General features: G+C 36.2%; 1 non-coding gene across 1 annotated transcript; it reads right to left on the reverse strand.

Annotated features, from left to right (window-relative positions):
- Positions 1 to 5,846: 5,846 nt before the first annotated feature.
- On the reverse strand, positions 5,847 to 5,953 carry LOC141593485 (small nucleolar RNA R71). Its single transcript, XR_012521565.1, has one exon. It is a non-coding gene; the product is annotated as a small nucleolar RNA R71 (small nucleolar RNA).
- Between the last annotated feature and the right edge of the window lie 4,041 nt (positions 5,954 to 9,994).

Here is a 9,994-nt window from a genome sequence, read left to right on the forward strand (position 1 = left end):
TAAAGATAATACTTTACATTAAAATAATTTTATAATCTTATCTATGTCATGCAAAAAAAATTCAAAAGTTTAATGATGTATAGTCAAATAATAATAATAATAATAATAATAATAATAATAATAATAATAATAATAATAATAATAATAATAATACTGATAAAATAAATAAAATAAATTACTAATTTGTCAAATTTTGATAATATGTCAGATTTGTAAGATTCGATTAATAAATAACAAAAGGAAATTATTAGATTGTTATAATATTACCAATATAAATATTATGGTAAACGGAAATCATTACCATAATTGGCAGGATATTAATTAGAGTTAATTGATAGGAATAATCCATCCTATTGCTCATCTTCTCAAAATAATCCGAATTGCATTTTAACCCATAATAAACTTAACTTTTATTACCGTCTTCTGAAACTAGACTCGCTTATTTCTTGACTTGCTAAAACAGGGTAAAGATGACATGATAATGATGTGGTGGATAATAATAATAATTAAATCCCACCCACATCAGCATAATGATTTTGTATTCTGACTAATCCCATTTCATGTCCCATCATTGCCACATGTTATTACGGTACTCGTAGTGTATAGAAGATTCTATACACTGAGTGTAACCCTAGCTTTTTTTGTCGTGAATATTGCTAGCATTTGGTTCATTGATATTATTGATATTATAGCATACTTCACTTAACATTCTTGCCATTTCATCATTTTTCCGCCTTTTACAAAAAATAAGAACATTCAACACCTTATTCCCCTCTTCTTGGCCGTGTATATTGTGTACTCAAGCCTAGTTATTGTTTTTATTCAAACTCTAGTTCATCCAATATTGATCCAATTCAAGGATTTGTGAAGGAGGCAATTGAAGACTAACGATAAAGCAATTTGGATCGGGGAACAAGGTAACGTTTGATGGCTGACTCAACATTTCAATTCGTTATATGAGTAGTTGCAAGTATTATTCAATTTCGATGTTTTAATATTTTATTTTGGTTCAAAAATTATGGGTGATGAGATGTTGATTTCTGGTTATTAGTTTTATTGTCAAAAGTTCATGTTTATGAGATTTGTCGTATTCACATATGTTAACGAGATTATTGTTTTATTGATTATTATTGAATAAATCGGTTTTTAGTCTTAATTCTTGGATATTGTTTACGAAAATTATTATATTGGCCGAGACTTAATTAAACAGTTCATATATAGATTTTCGTAATTTTTAACCCTAGGAATGATTTTATGAAGTATTTAGCTTTTTGCGATAAACTAAGTAATAGTTACAGTTCGTTTTCTAATCTGTCCATCGGTTTGTTTAATTTATTTCACCTTATAAAGTCTTCGTATTTGAAATTTTTGAAAAGAGACTCATGTTTATTTCAAGTGTATATTATACCTGAAAAATTTCGTAATTTTTGCACGTGTCGTTTGTCCACAATAAAATGTTTATGAACAGCGCGCTGAAAGACTCGCAAAACAGGAAGTAGCCTAAAGAATGATTCGTAAAACTATTTTATCCTTGGAAACTATTTTGAGTCTTTTCTATGCATAAGATTTGAAGAGTCTGAATGATTTTAGAATTTTACTTTGCCCCAAAACGTTTTGTGAAATCCGTCTTATGAAACGATACATTTTGTGCGACAATTTCTGCCAGACTTGAAAGATCAGTTTCTAAACCCCTGTTAAGATCCTTATTTTGAAAATTTTTATTTCACAAAGGTTGTAGCTAAGAGTCTTAGGAATCCAACTCAATTGGCCTTGATTCATTTCGATTTTTTTTAGAATTAGTTATGATTTTTATAGCAGTCATATTCTATTTTCGAAAATCTGTAAATCTTGTTTGTTAAGCCCTATTTACTAATTCGGTCTTTGCCATTTATAAATGGATTAAATTTCTATTTTAAGTGTCCTCTTATAGATGAATTCGACATCCCTTATATAGTAAATGAATAGGAAAAGCTTCACATTTTTCCGCCTAAAATAATATTTCCTATTTTGATATAAACTCTTATTTACTTTCCTATTTTGATATAATTTCCTATCTACAAAAAAAAATGTCGTATAGAGATTTGTCTCTCCTAGGTTTTTGTGATAAAAATTTTGTTGACTTTTTAAAATAAGTCATAACTAAAAGATATGTTATTAAAAACAATCTCCTCTCCATTTTTAGTCTTCCCATTTATTTTATCTTGATCTCCTAAATAATATTTTGTCTACTCTTTTCGACACACATATATAACTTCTTTTTTGATTGAAAATGACATTTTGTGAAAGAAAAGAGATTTTGATAAATGGGAAGATATAAAAAAAAATTGGAGTATAAAATAATATCCCTAATTTCACGTAAAAAAATATTTTCATTAAAATACACATTTCATGTCATTACATAAATCTCTTGATTAATTTTGTTTTAATTTATTTTCTCAAATAAAAAAAATAATGAGAAACGTTACTAAAGTAATGAATTGTCAATTTATAATCTATAAATAATATACTAAAAACTAGAACTCTATAAATACCGTGCATGTAATGCACATGGTCTATACTAGTTTTATATAATGAATTAGGATATATGTTTCAAGGTTTATTAATAGCTATTTTGATATAATACCTAGTTTAACGATTTACTATATCGAATAATTACTATTTCTATGAATTTCCTATTTTAAAAAAGTTTCCAATTTTGCAAAGTTAGCATATGTGGACGTAACTATAGTTAGAAAGTTTCCATGTTTAGAAAGGTGATTTTTTTAGAAAAGTTTTTCTTGTAAAGAATTTGGATAATGACTACCATTTGAATTGGGTATGAATAACTTATGTAGTGAGTTAGGTGTAAGTTTTAGAATAATAAGCTTAGGTATCTTGGACATGCTTTAATGGTAGCCTCTGAGTCAGATACTTGTGTGTTGTGTCTTGGACATGCTTTAAAGGTAGCTTCTGAGCCGGATACTTGTGTGTTGTGTCTTGGACATGTTTTAAAGGTAGCCTCTGAGTCGGACACATTGGTGTCGAACGTTGGACATGCTTTAAATGTAGCCTCTGAGCCAAGTACTTGGATTTATTTGTAAACTCTTAGTTTTCAAAGCTAATTTCCATATAAAGAATTGAGATATTGATAACTTATACTTAACCTTTTGAACTATGTTTGGTTTACAAATATTTATTACTTTATTATGTTTTAAACTTATGTTAGATATATTAATGTTTTCAGTTTTTAAGTATTTTGTTATATTATCATTGCTTTTTTAACTTGATGAAATGTGGCTGGGAGCACGCCTGAGTTACTCCCTACTGATTGTGGTTATAACATGACAGGTGTTGGTTTTGCTGGGATTGGAGAGTGAGCTAGCGAGTAGTAGGGATCTGATGTGACCATAATTAGCGCATATTTAGCCCCCGAATTAGCCTTGTTCCCATGCTTTTTAGTGCATATTTGGGTCATTTATTGTCTTTAGTTCTTTGTTTTGCATATTCTTTGAGATTTTGATCCCTTGGTAGAAAAGGAGTAAGAATCTTGCATTTTCATGGGAAAACGAGACTAAATTGATTGAATTCAATGACCAAGCATCAAGGAGAGACAAGATTAGAAGGCCTTTGTACATATTATAGTAGTTGGGCAATGACGAGAAAGGATCCTTGCATCCCCGAGGAAATCCCCAAGGATTTTATGAAGAAAAGGGAAGAAAAGAAGAAGAAATAATGCTGAGCTACAATCCGAGCGGATTGTCTACAATCCGACCGTCCTCCACAAGCACAATCCGTGCGTCTTCCTTCAAAGACGCCCGGACAGCAGCCACAGAATCCGCCCGGATTCCCCTGAAAACGCCCGTCTTCCCCCGCCTGAATCCTGCCCGTCCCGACCCCAATACGCACGGATTCCGGACAAATAAATTTCGTCTTCTCAAGCTACAAAGAAAGAAGCCCTTCCTTCGAAAAATACCGCTTCTCCTCGCTCAATCTAAAAAGTGTAATTACTAGTTTAGCCCTTAGTTAACCCTAATGCATCCACCTAATTTCCACTATAAATACCCCATTAGTCTAATTAGAAGAGCATGTTCTTCTTATCAATTATTAGAGTAGTTAATATCAATCAAATCTCTCTTTAGTATTGTAATACACAATTAATCAAGTTCTAATACAAGTTTTATTTCCTTAATCTCTCTTTTGTTCATCCTTTATTTTGGGTAATTGAAGATTATTTGGGTTATTATTGGGAGATTGACAACCTCTCAATCAATCATCAAGTACTTCTTTTATTCTTTGCTTTATTATTGGAATCATTAGTAGGTATAATTCTCTTAATCCCTCTTTAATAATTGTTAATTACTTTCATTTGTTCATCATGTTTCATTTTGTTGGTATGATTGACAACCTTGCTAGCATGATCAACATGATAATGAGTGAGTAGTGACCTAGCTAGGGTTAATGGGTAATTAGGGGAAACCAACATGGGGAATGATTCATGCTTAAATTATTATGCTTTCATGGTTTATTTGCTTGCTTGTTTTGATCTCAACTCATGCACATGTTATGTTTGATGAAATGTGAGCCTATGAATCCTTGCATTTTTTACCCATCACCTATCTTTTCAATGAGACTTGTAAGACATAAACCAACTCGAGTCTCATTAGACCATGCATGGTGTTGAGTAGGAAAGACTAAGTCGACTTGTAGGTGTTGTACAATCTAATCGATTCGGCTCCGGGACCCAAACTTTCCTAGGATTGTAAGATATAACCCAACTCAATCCATCACAACAATAATTGCTTGCTTATAATTTGAGAACATGTTTGTATGATCAATTCCCATGATTCCTCTATGACCCCATGACACCCTAGTGCTTTTTATCAATTGTTTACAACCCTTTTAATTCATCTTGCTTATTTACTTTCATTGCATTGTTATTTAGTTTAGTGACCTTCTACATCAACCCAAATTGTGACACCCCTAAGACACCACTAGTTTCAATAGAAATCTTATCTCAATTCCCGTCCCTTGGGATCCGACCTTTACTTGCCTCTTTACTAATTGTAGAGTTGTTTGTAAAGCTATAAATTATGTTTTGATTCGGACGTGACCCAACGACAACATCTATTCAATTGTGAACACGAAACGGACCGATCAAAAATGGCGCCGTTGCCGGGGACGGTGTTAACTTGATTTAGATTTTCTTATTTTGTTATTAGTTGTGTCTTTCTTTGCCTTGGGGAAGTAAAACTCCTCAAGGTTTGTTCTAATTGTTTTCGAGTTGTTTGATATTTTGCATGTCTAGAAGGTCACAAGGTGATTTGTTACCTTTTGACCGTGAAATTGAAAGAACCTTGACAAACAATAGGAGATTTGCTAGGAGGAATTTGAGAGGTATTAGTGAGGTTGTTCAACCAACTATTGAGTTCATCAACCCTTTTGCAAGAGAAGGTGAGGAGAACCCAACACAAAATACCCCACAAAATCAACCTACAATGCCTAAATTTTCATCACATTCCGTACCCACCGAGGAGAACCTACCAAATGGTACTCCCACACCACAACATCTAACCGGAAATTTTATTGCCAAATCCGCCTTTATCCAATTAGTCGAAAGGAGCCAATTTGGGGGGATGCCTAGTGAAGACCCTCATTCTCATATGGAAACCTTTTGTGACTATTGTGAGGCGATTTCTCAAACCGGTGTAACTCAAGACCAAATTCGATGGGTCTTATTTCCTTTTTCTCTAATCGACACCGCGAAACAATGGTTGAAGGGCCTTGATAAGGCCACTCTCGGAATAGATTCTTGGAAGAAGTTGGCTCTAGCTTTCTACAAAAAATTCTACCCACCGGAAAAGACTAACATGCTAAGAGCTCAAATTACGGGTTTTAAGCAAAGGGATGAAGAATCTTTGTATGAAGCTTGGGAGCGGTTCAAGGGAATTTGTCGCTCATGTCCTCACCATGGACTTAGCGAGTGGTTCTTGGTACAACAATTTTGGAACGGTTTATATGAAGATTCAAGGAACATTCTCAACATGGGATCAAATGGAATGTTCACCGAAGTTGATGACAATCAAACATGGAACAAAATTGAGGAAATGGCGGTCCATAACTCACAATATAGTAGACCTCGCAAGGCAACTAGAGGAGAAAGGCATGAAGTGGACTCCGTTACTCAATTGGGTGCTCAACTTAGTGCTCACATTGACACAGTCAATTTGAAGTTTGAACAAGCTATGGCTAGACTTGAAGAAGCTTCAAAATCACCAAAGCATCATGTTAATGCCATGACGGCAACCTCATCAATCCCAAGTGGGATATGTGAGAATTGTGGAACTTTGGGACATGACCAAAGTGAATGTAGGGGAACAAATGAACAAGTGAATGCTTTCCAAGCATACAAGAGTGGTACCCCTTATTCCAACTATTACAATGAAAACACCAAGTTTCATCCAAATCTCTCATACAAAAGCCAAAATGTTCAAAACCCTCAAACAACATACACCCCACTTCCCATGAGGAACCAAAATCAAAGACCCTTTTACAATCAAAACCAAGGTTACCAAAATCAAAATCCATACAATCACCAAAATGACCAAGATTTTGATGTTCAAAAAGCGGTCCTCCAAATGAAAAAGAATCAACAAGAGTTTTTCACTCAAATGCAAAAAGATAGCCAAGCAAACGAAACCACCATCAACAACATTCTAGCTCACACCAAGATGTTGGAAACCCAATTGACTTAACTAGCATCTTCAAGCTCACAAAGACAAAAGGGGCAATTACCACCTCAAAGTAATCCCCCAAGACATGAAACGGTTAGTGCCATTCACTTGAGAAGTGGAACGAGGTATGAAGCACCGAAGAAGCAAGTTGAGGATGAAGTTGTACAAGCTAGTGATAAGGAAGAAATTGTGCAAAACTCCAAAGATGGAGAATCATCAAAGGAAGAGATTTCAAATAAAAATGAAGACAAGGTCAAGGAGAAGGAGCCCATTGTGATTAGACTTCCTTTTCCAAGTCGTCAAGCCAAGCCCAAATTTGATGACCAACTTGGAAAGTTTATGGAAATTGTGAAGAATTTGGAAGTCTCAATTCTTTCACGGAATTAATCAATCCCGTGCCGGCCTATGCGAAATACATGAAAGACATCCTCACAAAGAAGAAGTCGATCCGGAAACTTGAGACTATCGCCTTCACTAAGGTGAGTAGTGCAATACTTCAAGGGAGTTCACCTCCAAAACTAAAGGATCCGGGAAGCTTCTCAATACCGTGTACCATTGGCGACACCACGATCAACAAAGCCTTATGTGATCTAGGGGCTAGTGTGAGTGTTATGCCGTACTCGGTGAGTAAAAGGTTGGGGATGAGAGAGCTTAAATGCACCAATATCACACTCCAAATGGCCGATAGATCGACGAAGACACCATTAGGGATATGGGAATATGTTCCCGTACGAATTGGGAAGTTTTTCATCCCGGTGGACTTTGTCATTGTTGATATGGAGGAAGATTCCAACATTCCAATCATTCTAGGAAGACCCTTCTTACACACCGCGGGTGCGGTGATTGATGTAAAACATGGTGAGCTCACTCTAGAGGTGGGAGATAAGAGTATAACTTTTAATCTTGACAAGACTATGAGAGCTCCCCGTTTACATGAACCGTGTTTTATGATCGATCATTATAGTCGGAAGGATGAAAGGAAAAAGTCGGAACTCCAATGTAAGAAGAAAATTGAAGATGCTCCATTCAAAGAGCAAGTGAATTGTGACAAAGAGAACTTGCAAAGCTCATCAAAGACAAGCAATGAAGAAGATGGCCTCATTGGCCAAGAAAAGGAAATGGGAAAGTTGTCCCCATCAAATCAAGAGATTTTCAATGATCAACTTAATGAAGTTTGTGGTCTTTGGGACGACGAATTTGAAGGGATTTTTAATCCCTACATTGGTAATGCCATCGATCAAGACCGACAACAAGGGCCAAGGTCTATTGAAGACCTCTATCATGATAATGAACAAGCATTTGATTACTTTTTCAAGGTGTTGAGCAACATCAACAACACCTTGAACATGCCCCCTTGACATCTCATCAAGAATGAGAGTTTAGTGGAGTCCTCCCTAAACCACCATTTGTAAATATTTCTAACTCCCTAACTTGCATTTCAATTCTTATATTGCATTTTTGTTATCTTTGGATTTTTATGCTTTGATCAAGATAATTGTCATGTTTGAGAGAAGTGAGGGAGGTACTAATGATTTCAATTAATGTGTAGTGCTTTAGCTTAGTGTGAGGATGGCAATTGCCTAGGCTATCCATGCCTTAGTAGTGCCCCCACAATGAAGAGCACGAGATATGAAGAAGAATGGAAAAATGACAAGGGATTGGCAAAGTACACGGATGGAACTGAATCCGGGTACAAAGGGGTCGAATCCGAGCGGATTCAGGAGAATCCGCCCGTCTTCAGGAATCCGGGCATATTGGGTAGAAGACGCACGTCCCTCTGAGCTGAACTTTTGAAATATTTTTGACTGTAAGCAAATCCGGGCGTCCTGCATTCAAATCCGCCCGTCTTCAAAAATCCGCCCGTCTTGAAAGGAAGACGCCCGTCTTTTTGGCTGAGGAAAACAAGAAAAATCCCTGTGAAGAAATACGCCCGTCTTCTGTAGAAGACGCCCGTCCCGTGTTTTCAAATCCGAGCGTCTTCATTGAAAGACGTCCGTCTTTAGGCGAGTTTTTCCCAACCCAGAACAGACCAAATCCGGGCGTCCCGAGCAGAAACCGCCCGTCTTGCCCCTGCAGTTCAATTTTTTCGGGTTTTATAAACCCCCTCCCACATTCATTTCTTCATTCCTTCATTCATAACACTACTCTTAACCCTCAAAACCCTCATCCTCTCCATCACAAAAACAAGATTCCTCAACAACATTCACCAAAATCAAATCAAAACATCCTTTTAACAACAAATCAATCACTCCTTTTTCAATAAAAATCAAAACCAAACACAAAATCTTCAACCTTTGAGTCGATTTTTGAATTCATAAAGGCAAAGCCTTTCATCTTTAAATCGATTTGGGTACACTAGAAATTGAAAATTTTTCACTCTTTTCTTGGTTAATTCATCAATGGCAAGGACTAAGGGAGCAACAAAGGCAACAAAGGCAAAGACACTTTCATTAAGGCAAAAGAGTCTTCAAGCAAAGAAAGCATTGGCTATGGTGGTAGCAAACCCAAACTTGGAAGTGCAACAACAACAACAACCTCCCATGGGAGCAACAACATCTACTACTCCGGAAATTGATCAACTTTCGAGCTATCCGGAGGTAATTTTCATTTCCAAATCCCATAGGGACACTTTTGCCAAGTTTGCTAGGAAATCATTTCTATCCACCAAGTTTATTTGTGAAGATACCTTAGATAAGTTGGGTGTCCTTGAGCAAACTAGAGCCTTCTTTAAAGCCATGGGGTTGGAGAAATTGTTTGAATCAAAAGAATTGACATACCCCTCCCTTACCTTAGAATTTTTGAGTTCTTTGAAAGTTAACAAGGTTGAGACTATGGAGACCATCGAGTTCCGTCTAGCTAATGTTAGTAGGCGCATCTCCTTTGCGGAAATGGGTGAAGCTTTGGGTCTTAGTGATTCACCGAGTTATTTTAAGAATGTTGGCAAGTATGACCCCGACCCTCTTTGGGAGGCGATTTCCGGAAGGAAATTTGAAGAGTTTCATGCTAGTCGTGCTCTTTTAGTCCACCATCCGGGCATAAGAGTATGGCACAAGGTCATAGGAAACACCATCATTGCAAGAAAAGACACCAACCATTTCACCAAACTTGATTTTGTTCTTCTTGAGTCGGCTTTGAACATTGGAAGGGAATTCACCAAGCCTTTCAACTCTCTAAGGCTTTTGGTGGATAGATGGCTAAACATTGATTGTGGGAAGAAAGGCACTACCGTTATTGTGAATGGCGGCCTAGTCACTATCCTAGCTAAATACTTTGATCCAAACTTC

The sequence above is a fragment of the Silene latifolia genome, chromosome 7 (genome assembly GCF_048544455.1).
Source record: "Silene latifolia isolate original U9 population chromosome 7, ASM4854445v1, whole genome shotgun sequence".
Taxonomy (NCBI): Eukaryota; Viridiplantae; Streptophyta; class Magnoliopsida; order Caryophyllales; family Caryophyllaceae; genus Silene; species Silene latifolia.